The sequence below is a fragment of the Lolium rigidum genome, chromosome 7, assembly GCF_022539505.1.
Source record: "Lolium rigidum isolate FL_2022 chromosome 7, APGP_CSIRO_Lrig_0.1, whole genome shotgun sequence".
Taxonomy (NCBI): domain Eukaryota; kingdom Viridiplantae; phylum Streptophyta; class Magnoliopsida; order Poales; family Poaceae; genus Lolium; species Lolium rigidum.
The window spans coordinates 261,675,087-261,690,607 of NC_061514.1; positions in this window are offsets into that span (position 1 = coordinate 261,675,087).

Consider the following 15,521-nt stretch of genomic DNA (forward strand, 5'->3'; position numbering starts at 1 on the left):
CGTCGGTGGTGATGATGGCGATGATCTCCTCCAATTCCCCGTCCCGTCGGAGTGCCAGAACGGGAGACTTCGGCTCCCGAGACGGAGTTTCGCGATGTGGCGGCGTTCGTAGGGTTTCCGGCGACTTCGACTTCTCTCCGTGCGTTTTTAGGTCGAAGGCGATAAGTAGTCCGAAGGAGGGCGTCGGAGGCCGGCCGAGGGGCCACACGCTAGGGCCGCGCGCCCCCTCCCGGGCCGCGCCGCCTAGGGTGTGGGGCCCTCGGGCCTCCACCCGACTTGCCCTTCGGCTCCGTGAGTCTTCCGGGAAAATAGGGCCTTTCGCATAAATTCCGAGGTTTTTCCCGAAAGTTGGATTTCGCACAAAAACGAGACACCAGAACAGTTCTGCTGAAAACAGCGTTAGTCCGTGTTAGTTGCATCCAAAATACAAAAATTAGAGGCAAAACAATAGCAAAAGTGTTCGGGAAAGTAGATACGTTTTGGACGTATCAAGGCTTTGCCAACATTAGTGACCTTCTTGTTCTTCTCTTGAGCGGGTTTCTCCTTCTTGTAGTTGTTCTTCTTGTAGGGCTTGGGAGTATACCCAAGTCCATACTTCTTATTGTTTGACCTTTGCTTACTCAAAAGGTCATCCAATCCCATCTTATTCTTGGCGGAGGTGAACTTGGCTAGTTCCTTTGTCAACCTAACATTTTCCTCAAGAATAGTTGCTTACTCACAAGCCGATTCATTAGGATGATAGTTGAGACCATATTTGGTCACCAAGGATTCAAGATATGTATTGGTCTCAACATGAAAAGATAGTTCCTCTTATAAACGAACATGTTCCTCAACAAGTTTGGCATGCTCACAAGTAAATGAGGTGGAGGAACTAGCAACATTTTCAGCAATAATGGGATCATTCATTGATCCAAGAGCCTTCTTGTAGGTTTCTTGGAGTAGGGCATGGTTCTCTCCAAGTTTCTTGAGCTCATCCTTTACAAGCTTGTTAGCCTTTTCAAGGTGGTCAAGATCCCTAGTGAGAGAAGCATGAGCAACTTCAAGTTCCTTGCTTGAAGCATCTAGCTCTTGGGCCAATAATTGAGCCCTTTCAATTGTTTCTAGGTCCTTAACTTTATGTAGCTCAAATGTTTCAACTAGTTGCTTAAGACCTTGTGATATTCACCTTTCGTTTTTCAACTCTTGTCTTAGGAGATTGAATCTTTGTCTTTCATCATTCATATGATATTCCATTTCCTCAATGGACTCATTTCTTTCTTTGAGTGTGTCCATCAAGTAATCGAATTTGACAAGAGCATCACCACAAAGAGTGCATCTCACAAGGAATAATTCCTTAAGAGCAATAGTTTCTTGACTATCATTTTCTTCAAGAATGCTACATAAGGAAGGTGGGGATTCCATTACCTTTGCCTCTCTTGCCATAAGACAAGAGCCGACGGTCGTAGAAGAGGGAGAATCATCGAAGTCATCATCATGAGTTGCTCTTGGCATGAAGGAAGAACCAATATCATTCGGAGTTGAGGACTCCGTGGAGTAATCTTTGGAGTAATCATATGTGAAGAGTGACCCGGGTTTGGAGAAAGCCAAACCAGCCACCCCAGCCTCCTTGTTGTGGGTATACTTCATAGGTGTACCATCGACAGTGCCTAGATCCGGCAAGCCCGGGTGGCCCACAGACGGTGATGAGGCATGTGGCCCATCGGGCGGCCCAGTTGCTGTTGATCATGAAGGAAGAAGTCCAGCCCAGGATCGGCAGGCCGGATCCGTACCGACATAGGAGTAACCCGGATCCATGGAGGCCCATGAGGAACCCGGATCCAAGACGACATATATGGAAGGCGGATCCGTGACGTGCACGGCAAGATATTGTACCGTAGTTAGGCCGTCCGTAATCCGGCTAGGACTCTCCATGTAAACCCTAGATCCGTGCGCCTTTATAAGCCGGATCCCGGGAGCCCTAGAGGCACAACCACAACTCATTGTAACAACGCGAAAGCGCCCGGATAATTCCGGCACAAGCAGCAGTAGGGCCCCGTCATCGTGCGAGTGTTCCGAAGCTGGGTAACTCGCGTACCACCGTCCCGTGTGCACTCCGCCCTATGGCCCCTACTTCTTCTCCCCTCGTGAGGATCCCTCCTCCGAGGTACCGTCGATTAGGCAACGACGGCTTGGCGCCCACCGTGGGGCCTCGCGGCGTCCGGAGGCCGGAACCGGGAGGGTTCCGCCATGGGAAGCTACGACGACACCATCGCTGTGGGGCGTGTCCTTTACGCCGGAAATCTGCCGATCGTCCCTCCGGATGAGTGTTGGATTCCGGCTAAAACCGACCCCGTCAAGCTCTCCATCGTCCCAGTTGGCGGCATTCACATCTTCATCGGGGAAACCGTCGATTCCGACGGAAACCCACTGGTAAGTAGCGCAGACGCGACCGCTGCAGAGCCGGACGCCGTCGCGAAGATCCAATCTGAGACGCAGGAGCTTCCCAAGGAAGATTCCGCCTTAGATCTGAAAATTTCAAAGCCCACCCAATCCGCCCCTGAGCAGGAAACAAAGGTGGAAGACCAATGCAGATCCGCCTGGGTCTCCCAGGTGTTAGAAAAGCAGAGGTGCCACTTCGTACACTTCTTGGCCCATACCGCCGGAACCGCCCCTCAAGAAGTCGGAGCTGGTCCCGAGCAGGAAGAGGCACCGGAAAACGGCGCAGATCCGGATCAGGCTCAGCCTGTCGGAGAAAGCGAAGCTCCGGTTGAAGAGTCGATCTTGGGCAATCTGAGCCCAATTTCCGGGGACACCCCGTCCATGGAATCCGATGACTTCGTCCGCAAGTTGGAGGAGTATGGTCTCGGCGATCAGCCCGAAGTCAACTCCGCCCAGCCGAAGCAGTGTTCTCGCAACGGTAGCGGCACTGGGACAAACCGGATCCGGAGACCAAGTCAGCCAATCCGAACCATCCCAACAAGGATCTCCAATGTCTCGGTGCGACCCCAAAGGGATTCTCCTTCGGAGGAAATCCCGTCGGCAGAAGAGGTGGCCGCGCGAGCGGTTCTTAACACACCTATAACTCCGGGCCACGCCGCAGATCCGGAGGCTCTAGAGACCGCCGTAAAGGAGATGCCGGCCACAGCCAAGAGGCTCGCCGACACCGAAGCTGCATTAAAGATAGGAAGGGCAGATCATGCAGCCTGGCTGGAAAACTTCGACAGACAGGACCGCGAGATTACTAACACACTCGAGCACGTCAAGAGCATGAGGGCTGAGTGGGAAGTAAAGATGACCTACGCACAGGCGGAGGCTGATCGTATTGTCAGAGAAGCAATTCCGCCTCGCAGGATAGCCTTCAACACGCCCGCAGTTCACCAGCCGCTGGAAACTCCAAAGGACAACATGCTGAAAGCAGCGGAATTGCTGAAGAAGAAGGACGAAGAAGTTGATATCAACCATCTCCGCACACTTGTCGCTTCAGCAATGCAGCGAGCAGAGCAAGGCGGATACTTCGCGCAGTTGGAATCCAATCCGGATAACTGTGTATCTACCGCGCAGAAGGACGCCCGCGCCGATCGGCATCCCGACGATGAATCACACACCGGATCCTCAGAGCGCAGAAGAAGGGCCAGGGAACACCCAAATCCGATCCCCGTCCCATCACAGACGCCTCCGTCGGATCCAAGAAAAGGAAAGGATGTGATGTACTCCGGACGAGACAGATACCGCAACCCCTCTCCTCCGCCCAACGGTTACCCGCGACCCCCTCGCCACCGTAGTCCAGCCGGAAACACCAGGCCCATAGGGCACGGTGCGATTGTCATCCGCGACAACGTGCTGCCAAGAAACGAAACAGGGAGCGTTCGCCGGAACCTCGCCGGAACCAGAACAATGTTCCCGAGCCCGAGCCCGGAAGGAGTCGGAATGAAGACCGCGGTCCCGTAACCTCGCCGGAACCGCAATCCGGAACCTCGTCGGAGCCGCGACCCGCAGCCTCGTCGGAGCCGTGACCCGGAGCCTCGCCGGAATGACCGGGGCAGCCGGCGCCAAGGCGAAGGCAGCCACGTAGCCGGAGTCAGCATCAGGAAGGTCGTGGAGATTCAGATGGCGGAAGCAAGAAGTCGGACCGCCCACCTCGCAGGTCTCCCTCACCACCACCTAGCGGTGGCGGCGGAGGTGGAGGCGGAGGCAATGGCCGGAGATCTCGCTCGCGCTCAAAGTCTCCCCGCCACGGCTCGCGCGACGCACGGGACCGCCTTAACGAGTACGGAACCGACTACATTGGTCCGAAGTGCTTTGGCAGGATGATTCGAGAGGAACCAAAGCCAAGGAGCTCCCTCAAGCTACCCGGAAATCCGAAGCATTATGATGGCACCGAAAGGCCGGATACTCGGATTGAGGATTACTACAATGCAAGTAACCTTCGCCGGAGGAACCCCTAACATCGCTCGCCGCATGCTCCAGCTTGTACCTTGTAGGACCAGCCCGGATCCGGCTCGGCGACCTCGAGAAGAACTCCATCTCGTCTGGTTCGACCCGAAGACCGCTTTGAGAAACACTTCGAGGGCACCTACAAAAGACCTCGCCACGAGCAAGCTGACTTACAAGCTTGTATCCGGAAGAAGGGAGAAACCTCAAGAAACATCCTCACACGATGGTTGGCATGCGAGAACGAGTGCGAAAACATCGATCACACCACCGCCATGTACGCCTTTATTGGTGGACTGCAGAGAGGAGGATTGCTCGAGGCATAAGCTTACATGTTTGGCTAACGCCAACAAACCGACTTTGGATGAGATGATCTCCATTGCCGGTGATCACACCGCCGCCGATGACGACGCAGGCGGTGATATCGCAGCCTACGACGAATCCCCCGCACCAGCAAAAGAAGAACCGTGATAACGGTAACAACAGCGGCCACAAACGCAAAAACCCTGATGACCAGAAGAGTGGCGGATCCGACATGGTCGCCATGGCATTTCAACGCGGAGGCTCAGGAGGCGGAAGAGGACGCGGCCGTGGAGGCGGAGCCGGCAGGGGTCAGCAGCATGGCACTGAGGTCACGGCTGGCGGATCCCGCGCCCCGCAAACCTACGAGGAGTACAGAGACATGCCCTGCCTGGCCCACTTGGATCCGGCTACAGGGAAGTCCACTCATACCAACCGCAACTGCAAGTGGGTCAACGACCTCAAGAACGACCCGGAGGCAGGATACAAGCGAGCTCGGAAGCACCGCCCACGCGGCAAAGGAGGCAAGGGCAAGAACAAGGACAAGGAGGAGGACAGTTCCGAGGCGATGGACGAGGATGATAACTCGCCGGATCCCAAAGCCGGATCCGCAGGAAAATCCAACCCCTTCGAGAAAAAGAGCGTGGGGGCTTACCACACCTTCCTCGGAACCCCAACAGTCCGCGCTACAAAATCAGCTACCCGGTTCCTGAACGCCACAGCTCCGGTCGTGCCGCATATGTCGAGTGGTCGGAAGTTCCGTGCACATTTGACAGTGGGGATCATCCCGCCATCGTGCCAAAAGAATACTACGCCTTGGTTGTGAGTCCCCGCATAGACGGGTATGACTTCTCCAAGTGCCTCATGGATGGCGGGGCCAGCTTGAACATCATGTACACTGGAGACTCTGGAGCGGATGAACCTCACCAAGGAACAGCTCAAACACAGCACCACCGAGTTTCACGGCGTGGTTCGGGTAAGAAGGCGAACTCCCTCGGCAGCATCACACTTCCCGTGGCTTTCGGCGATGTTCATAATTTCCGCGAAGAAAAGATCACGTTTGAAGTTGTGCCCTTCAAAAGCTCCTACCACGTCATCTTCGGCAGGCCCACCTACCACAAGTTCCACGCAAGAGCGTGCTATATCTACAACAAGCTCAAGATGTCGGGTCCTAATGGTATGATCACCATAACCGGAGACTACAAAAAGGCTCACGAGTGCGAGTTGGGCGAAGCCGCCTTCGCAGTCCGTCATATCCGGAGAAGAGGCCGAAAGGCTACGAGGCCGCGGTGGATCCGACTGAGATGCAGACCACCAAGAAACAAATCTCCGAGCAGAAAACCTCCTTCAAGCCCGCGATAGAAACCAAGAAGCATGATCTTATTCCGGGTGACTCTTCCAAGCAGGTTTCAGTCGGGGCCAACATGGACCCCAAATAGGAAAGCGCGCTCGTCGAGTTCCTCCGCGCTAACATGGATATCTTCGCATGGCAACCTTCTGACATGTCCGGAGTACCTAGGGAACTCGCCGAGCACTACCTCAACATAAATCCGGGGCTAAACCGAGTGAAGCAAGCTATGCGACGCTTTGGAGATAAGAAGCGCCGCGCCATAGGAATGGAACTAGCAAAGTTACTAGAAGCAGGTTTTGTAATAGAAGTTATCCACACTGATTGGGTCGCGAATCCCGTCCTTGTACCCAAAAAGAACACTGAAATACTAAGAATGTGCATCGATTACTCTGGCTTGAACAAACATTGCCCGAAGGATCCGTTTCCCCGCCGCGCATTGACCAAGTCATTGATTCGACGGCGGGGCGGAACTTCTGTGTTTTCTTGATGCGTATTCCGGTACCATCGGATCCGGATGAAGGAATCCGACCAAAAGGCGACTTCATTCATTACCCCGTTTGGTACTTACTCGCTATGTTACTATGCCTTTTGGTTTGAAAAATGCAGGTGCTACTTACCAACGTACGATGCAGCGGTGCTCGAAGGACCAAATAGGCCGGAACGTGCACGCTTACGTCGACGACATCGCGGTCATGACCCGGAAAGGATCCGACTTGATCGGCGACCTCACGTAAACCTTCGACAACCTCCGCGAGTACAAGATGATGTTGAATCCGCTGAAGTGCGTCTTTGGCGTGCCAGTCGGAAAACTCCTTGGCTTCATAGTCTCTCACAGAGGCATTGAGGTGAACCCGGAAAAGATCAAGGCAATCCTGTGCATCAAACGACCAACTTGTCTCAAAGATGTGCAACGACTAACTGGTTGCGTCGCAGCAATCAGCAGGTTTGTTAGCCGTCTTGGCGAGAAGGCGCTACCTTTGTATAAGCTGCTGAAGAAAACAGACAAATTTGTCTGGGACGACGCAGCCGACACAGCTCTTCGTGGGTTGAAGGAAATACTTACCTCCCCACCTATCTTGGCAGCCCCAGCAGAGTCAGAGCCAATGCTCCTTTATCTGGCGGCTACTAACAAGGTCGTCAGCCTCGTCATCGTGGTGGAGCGAAAGGAAGAAGGTCATGAATATGACGTCCAAAGACCTGTCTACTACATAAGCGAGGTGCTCGACGGAGTCAAAGCAAAGATACCCTCACTTTCGAAGCTAGCTTATGGAGTTTTCCTAGGCAGCCGGAAGTTGAGACACTACTTTCAAGAGCACCCGATAGCATTGCTAGAGCAAAGCTCCGCTGTCGACAATTCTCAACAACGCTGACGCAACAGGACGAACAGCTAAGTGGGGCATTGAATTATCCGCCTTCGACATCGCCTACAAGCCAAGGACCGCGGTCAAATCCCAAGTCTTGGCAGATTTCGTTGCAGATTGGACAGAAGCTCCGGATGCAAGTCCGGAGCCGGAACCGAAACATGGGTCATGCACTTCGACGGATCCAAGCAGCATCAAGGCTCGGGAGCCGGAGTCACCCCGAAGTCCCCTACCGGAGAAGAACCGCAGTATGTTCGCGCATCCACTTCGAAGCTACAAATAACATGGCGGAATACGAGGCTCTACTGCACGGTCTGCGCATCGCTAAGGAAATAGGGATCAAGCACATCATTTGTTGCGGAGATTCCGACCTCGGTGGCACAGGCAAGTAGCCGGAACCCGGAACGCCGTAAATTCCGTCATGGCGGCCTACGGAGACGAAGTTGACGAGATCGCCAAGAGCTTCCTCGGATATGAAGTCAAGTACGTCGGAAGAGACGGCAATACAGCGCGCAGACATGCTATCCAAGCTCGGATCCGACAGAAAGCCAATTCCGCCCGGAATTTACCTAGAGCACCTCCGGATACCCTCGGTGAAGGGCGCTAACCCGGAAAACTCGAAGTGGCGAGTGTCTCCGGCTAAAGAGGTATTGGCTACCATTCCGGCTTGGACACGACCTTTCCTGGACTACCTCATCGATCGAAGTTGCCGGAGGACGAGGTCCTCGCACGCCAGATCATCAGACGAGCACGATCCTACACAATTGTCGATGGACAGCTCTACAAACGAAGCGCAACAGGGGTGTTTCTCAAATGCGTCTCAAATCAAGATGGCATTGACATCCTCAGAGAGATCCACGCAGGGGACTGCGGGCATCACGCCGCTCCCAGATCACTCGTTGCAAAAGCTTTTCGGCTAGGCTTTTATTGGCTCACAGCTAAAGAAGATGCTGACAAAATAGTCAAGACCTGCCGAGGTTGTCAGTACTACGCTACTCAACCAAACGCTCCAGCCCAAGAGCTGAAGACCATACCTATCACCTGGCCATTTGCGGTCTGGGGGCTCGATATGGTTGGTAAGTTAAAAAGATCATCTCCTGGTGGTTGTGAGTACCTCCTGGTCGCGGTTGACAAGTTCAGCAAGTGGATCGAGGCCAAGCCAGTGAGAAAAGCCGACGGTGCTACGGCACTAAAATTTGTCATCAGCCTCGTAATGAGATTCGGCATCCCACACGAGCATCATCACGGATAATGGCACAAACTTCGCTCGGGGAGAATTGAAGGATTACTCGTGAGACAATGGGGATTCGATTGGACCTTGCATCTGTGGCTCACCCACAATCCAATGGACAAGTCGAAAGAGCTAACGGTCTAATATTATCAGGAATCAAGCCACGCCTCGAAGAACCGCTGCGACGAGCAGCCGGAGCTTGGGCCGACGAACTGGACGCTGTTTTGTGGAGTTTGCGAACTACCCCTAACAGGTCAACAGGGTTTACCCCTTTCTTCCTGGTATACGGATCCGAAGCCGTCATTCCCTCCGACATCATCCATGATTCACCGCGAGTTTCCGCCTATAACGATGAAACAGCTGACGAGGCCAGACAGCTATCTGTGGACCTGATCGAAGAAGCTCGGAACCTAGCTGACCAGCGCTCCGCCATCTACCAGCAGAAGCTCCGACGCTATCACAGTCGTCGAGTTCGGAAACGCTCCTTCATGGCCGGAGACCTGGTCCTCCGCCTTCGACAGGTGAAAGACCATAAGTTGCAATCTCCATGGGAAGGACCCTTTGTCGTTAGCAAAGTGCTTCATAACGGATCGTACTACCTTGTCGATTTCCGCGAGCCGAGGGATAGACACCGCTAACCTGGCGCCGGAAACGCAAGCGTGAGGATCCGGATGACATCTACGATGAAACAGATCGCCCTTGGAATATAGCACAGCTACGTCCTTTCTACACTTAGCATTTTTTCCGAGTTACAAACTCTGTAATAGTTATACATGATCAATGAAATAAAGCTTATGGTTCACTCTTTGAGTCTTTTACCTCCTTTACTTGTTCATTTTAGATCGTATATGTTTTTTCCGACTAAAACCGCAGAGCTGGATGTTTTCCGCCTAGGCGTGTATAAAAGTTGTGATTTCTAAAATCGTCCTTTAGGACGTAAGCTTAAGTTTTCTGATTAAGTTGTTATCCGTTGCGAACTCGTGGATTCCTAGTAGCGATTTCCGGCACCTATGCCCGGGGGCTTGTTTCCGCGGTTATGGACGGATTGCCATTGGGCTTCGTCGCCGCTGGCGAGCATTTCCGGCTAAGGTTTTCCGGCTCGTGGAAGGTCAAGCGGGCAAGCCGGAAAATAACGAGATCAGCACTTGCTTTCCGACATAAAACGAAACATGCACATAATATTAAACGGATAGCAGGATAAGTGTTTCCGCCCCATGCATAATCGTTTCGTTCCTAGCTACTTAAGAATTTAAAGTCTTATTACAAACCCTCGCTGGGGCCAAAATGATGCATTGTTTTTCCCGCAGGAATAAAAGTTATCACTCCCCCTTAGCCGGAGAAGTCTTGCCCTCTGGATCTTGTTCCTTGGCGCCTTCGGCCGGAGAAGACACGTCTTCTTCACTTTCTTTTTCAGAAGCAGCAGCGCTGGTCTTGGGTTCCTCTTGGGGAGTTTCCTTGGAGCTGGTCCAGGTAAATTGGGTCCCGGATTCCGCAGGTCGCGCCTTGGCAGCAAGCTCCTTCTGAAGTTCCGCTTCTAAGGGCTCGTCCGCAGGAAGAACGACCTTGTCGTAGAATTCCTCGTGCCGGATCCTGCGCGCGATACGGGTGTCGTAGCCGCTCACTGCATCCGATGAGCGCTTTGACATCCGCATTCGGAGGAACGCCCGTGGTCACTTCATCAAGATCAAGATCCGGAGTATGTGCCGTGCACATGGTTAAGGCCATTGCAGACTGCGCCTCGGCCGAGGATGCTTGCGGATCCGTCACCGCTCCGGCAGGATATCCATCTTCCTAATAAGTTTCCGGACGTCGCAAGTGCGGCTCCTCTTGATGGATAAGTTGTAACATATCTTGCGGGAGGCGGAGATAAGATCTTTGCAAGTCATCGCCTGCAAGTTGAAGGAGGTCATCACGGGGGTACAAGTTCCGGCGTTCTTCGGAATACCCAAGCGGCTCTGCATAAAACAGTAAGGATATAAGCATACAGTCTTGAGCATAAAGTAAAACGTCGGAACAAATATCTGGGCAAGGTGCTAGTATTGGTACCCAAGATGTTCTCATTGAGCAAGTCCCAGTGCTGCTCCGCCGTCCGCATAAATTTCCGAAGACCGTCAATCTCTTTTTGCTGCCTCTTAATGGTCTCGCTGTCAGCATTCTTTTTTAGCACCAGCTCGCCCTTTTCCCTGGCATGCTCGGAGTTTTTCTCCGCCAGCTGCTTTTCGGCTTGCTCCCTCTTAAGTTCCGCCTCCTTTAACTTCGTCTCCAATTCTTGGTACGAGGAGCGCAGGTTCTCAAGTTCGGTCGAGGCTGTAGCAAGGGAAGAGGATGCGCCTATAGTAATATAAGTTAACAATAAGTTCAAAGCCGGAATTTGGTTAATGACGAAGAAGGCGGAAACCAACCTTGGGCGTCCGCCAGTTGTTTAGCCAAATCTGCTTTTTCATCCTTCAGGGTCCGGATATTCTCCGCCTGACTCAGGGTAACGCGGCGCTGCAAGGCAATGTTCTTGTGCAGCTCGTAGTGCAGCGCCTGTTGTTCCTGTAAAATTTAAACAGTGCAGGAGTAAAAAATTCCGCCTGTAGCAGTGGTTTCTCTTACAAGCATCATTGCCGGAACTTTTCCGCCATAATGCTTGGGGGCTACTGGTTCATTCTAAAAAACTTTCCCGGAAGTAATCTTTCTCTAAGCATCTAAGCGCTACGTACTTTTTCAGTTTCCGCTTACATGCTTGGGGGCTACTGGGGAGTACCTTTTGCTTGCGAGATGAGTTGGTCGCAGAACTGGCCAACATTTTTCTTGAAGTCTTGGATTTCCGACGTCCCGGAATCAGAGCTTCCCCGTGCATTGTTCAGCATGGCGTTAAGCAGGTCTTGTTGAAGCTCCCACTTTTCCGCCTCAGTCAGCTTGTTGAAAAATTTAGTGGCGTAGGCCTTTGGGGTCGAAGTGATGTCAGCCGGATCTCCAAAGTTCTTCGGAAAAACGACCATGTCACCAGCGCCTTCCCCAGCTTTCTCAGAAGAAGTTACTTCCACCTCTCCTTGTACTTGTTTTCCCGCCTCCTCTTGGGCTGGGCCTTTGGCCTTAGGGTCTTCATCGCCCGCATGCTCGCTGCTAACCGGAATTATTTCCGGTGGAGTGTTTGCAGCAGGTGGGGGAGATGGATCCGCCTGAGGGGGCGACGGTTGGGGAGTTGGGTGGGTGACGCTTGGTGGAACTGGGGTAGAGGGACCAACAGCCGGAGATTTCTTCATATATTTTGTGATGGGCTCTTGGCTGGTGGTCCGCGTGGCAGTGATTTTCGGATTCCTGCGAACAAGTGAAAGGGTTTAGACAAGAGATAATTTCGTTAAGTTAAAATCGCATCATGACTCGGAAACTTACGGGGCGCCGGGGATGATGGGGCGCGTGCCTTGGCCAGCCGTTGAAAGCATCCTTATACGAGCGCGCTCCGCTTTCCTTGAGTCTAGCGGAGGTGGTTTTACTGTTTTCGGTTTCTTGGCGGAGGCCTCGCCGCTAGCTCCGGCTTCGGAGCCGGAAGCCTTGGCGCGGGGACGCTTTGTAGGTCGAGGGGCTGCCTTGCGAGGTGCCTCGCTCCTCTTCCTCCTCGTCGTCATCCGGAACCTCCTCCGCCGTGTCTTCGGTGACGGGGACGCGGAGAATGGCGCGAAAGTCTTCCTCCGCCAAAGTGTTGAGCTGGAAAGAAGATGGATAAAAGTTAAGTTAAACATCTAAAAACTTGTGAAGTTTGAAGCACTGAAAGGAATAAAGCTTACCGGAGGACACTGGTCGTTTGTAAAGATGTCTTTGGTCAGTTCCGGGACTTGTTGGCCCCTCGGAATCTTCACCAGTGTCTTGATCCTCCTTTTCAGAGAATCGGCCGGAAGGTCGTGGCGGGTTACTCGGAGAGGATCATCCGCCCCGGTATAGGCGCACATCAGGCGCGCGTTATAGCGTAGAGGCTGGATTCTCCGAGAAAACCAGCTAAGTGTGAGCTGGGCTCCGGTTAGTCCGTCGTGGACCAGCCAGGAGATTCTCCGCGCAGCCTTCTCCAGGATTGGGGTCTGGGCGAGCGAAGGGACGAAGCTCCAGCTTGCAAGCTCTTCCGGAGGCTCGTTGACAACCGGGGGAGACCTTCATGGACCTTCGGAACCGAGGCGTTCCTCTCATAAAACCATCCGGCGTTCCGATGACCGGACGGATTCGTGTGAGTCGTGAGGAGGGTACATGCGACTAGGGCGGAGCATAAATGTCATGCTTCCGCAGTTCACCATAGCTTTCTCCTTGGTTTCTTTCTTCACCCGGAAAAGAACTGCCACAACTTGACATCTGGCCGGATCCCAAGATGTCCTTCGCAGAGAGTCACGAAGTTGGACAAAAGAAGGTATGAGTTCGGGCAAATGTTGTGGGGCTGGAGCCCGTAGGTGCTGAGGATGGAGAGGAAAAATTCCGAACAGGGGAGTGAAAGTCCGCGTTCCACCCAAGCCTTAGTCATAACAACTTCTCCGGCTTCTGGCTTGGGGACGACGGAGTCACGTGTGAAACTCCAGTGAGAGGAGATCATTCCTTCGTTCTGGAGCTCTCTAAGCTCCACGTCGGTGGTTTCGCAAGGCCACCATTGACCCCGTTCTCCTTCGCGGATCCGTGCCTTGGACGCCTTCTTGTTTTCCGCTTCCTGCACTTTTGCTGCCATCCGAGCTTGCCCTTCGAGTTCTTCTTGGAGCTCTTGGAGGGTAGGAATCCGGCTTGGAGCGGTGCTGGAAGAGGCGGAAAAAGGTTGAGCTAGTCTGATGTCGGAAACATACGGTGGCGGGAATGATATGGGATCCGGGCATATGGGTTCTATCTGATTGGGATCCGGGCTACTCGAAGAGCTACCAGTGCAAAGTGACGATTCGAGTGGCATGCTTCCGGCTGCACCCATACAAAGTGTTTGAGTACCCGGATCACTAAGCCTATCCTCTACACTAGGTTGTCTTCTACAAAGCCGATGAACTTACCGCTAATGGCGCGGTGGCTCGACGGAGCTCCGGCGGAGATGGGGTCGCCGAACTTGGAGGAAATCAACCCGCGTGACCACGAATCGGCGGCGGAGCGAGTTTCTCGTTCAACCGTGAGGATCTTGGTGCGAGGGGAGCCTTGGTTCGGCGGCGCGCGAAGTTCACCGTGGCGAAGCTCGCCGGAGTCGAGATCTGGTGGGCGGCGCAGGCGCGAGGAGGAAGACGATGTGGTGAGAGGGGGTGAAAGAATGAGTTTTTACCGAACCGCGGGGTATTTATAGGCCGCGCTCGGAGATTCGGGATCCGGATCCAACGGTGGAAACTGAACGGTCACGCCGTTGGATGGATGACACGTGTTTAGGTCAAATGCGGTAAAACGACGTGGAGGTGATTTAACCATGCACTCCCGAAAATTCCGGTCGAAGATTTGCGTCTGCGAAAATTTAGCGCGGGAAATGAGGAAGTTGTGCGCGGGAAATACGGAACTTCCGTTGTTGCGTGTGATCCGAAGATGAAGGATTTCGAAGCCGTTTGAGTCTCTTAAGATTCCGGGTAAATAAGTTGTCTCTCATTCGAGCAGGGAGTAACCCGGAGATGTTCATTTGAAATGTCGATGGATGAAGTCCCGCGGGGTGGGAGTATTTTCCGGCTATAAGTTGGAAAAAAGGAAAATGCAAAGTTGGAGCTCTTCAAGTTTCTCCGCGTTACCAACGTTTGCCGGAGATTATGATGAACCAGGCAAGGCGGAAGCTGCAGGTGAAACTCGGAGAACTCGGGGGCTACTCGTTGTGGGTATACTTCATAGGTGTACCATCGACGAGTGCCTAGATCCGGCAAGCCCGGGTGGCCCACGGACGGTGATGAGGCATGTGGCCCATCGGGCGGCCCAGTCTGTCGTTGATCATGAAGGAAGAAGTCCAGCCCAGGATCGGCGAGGCCGGATCCGTACCGACATAGGAGTAACCCGGATCCATGGAGGCCCATGAGGAACCCGGATCCAGCATCGACATATATGGAAGGCGGATCCGTGACGTGCACGGCAAGATATTGTACCGTAGTTAGGCTCGTCCGTAATCCGGCTAGGACTCTCCATGTAAACCCTAGATCCGTGCGCCTTTATAAGCCGGATCCCGGGAGCCCTAGAGGCACAACCACAACTCATTGTAACAACGCGAAAGCGCCCGGATAATTCCGGACAAGCGGCGAGTAGGCCCCGTCATCGTGCAGGTGTTCCGAAGCTGGGTAACTCGCGTACCACCGTCCCGTGTGCACTCCGCCCTATGGCCCCTACTTCTTCTCCCCCTCGTGAGGATCCCTCCTCCGAGGTACCGTCGATTAGGCAACGACACTCCTTCTCCTCAACTTCTTCCTCTTCGTCGGAAATGTACTCAACCCCAACAAAGGCTCTTCCCTTGTTCCTGTTGTATCGTTCATTGATTGGGTTTGGCTTCAATCTTGGCTTGACCCCTTTGACAAATTTTGGCTTGTCTACCCTTTTCTCATAAGGGCACTCATTTGAAAGTGTCTGTCTTCATCACAGTTGTAGCATGTTCTCTTCTTTTCTTTGGAGGGGGCATTGTACTTGTTTGCGTACTTCTTGGCAAGGAAAGCAACATCTATCATTATGTCACTAGTTGAGGTCATCTCATCCTCTTCGATCTCATAGGCTTCTTCTCTTTCTTGGTCAGCTCTAGCCTTGAAAGCAAGGTTGTGTGAGGATCCATCGACACGGTTCATTGCCATGAGCCTTTCTCCTGTCTTGGCCATGTTCTCATTGGCTGCCACATAGGAGACTAGATCATCTGCGTTCAGATCAGCTTGCTTGGTAAGGATTTGCAAGTTGAGTGCAAGGTTGGTGTCCCTTTGTTTGA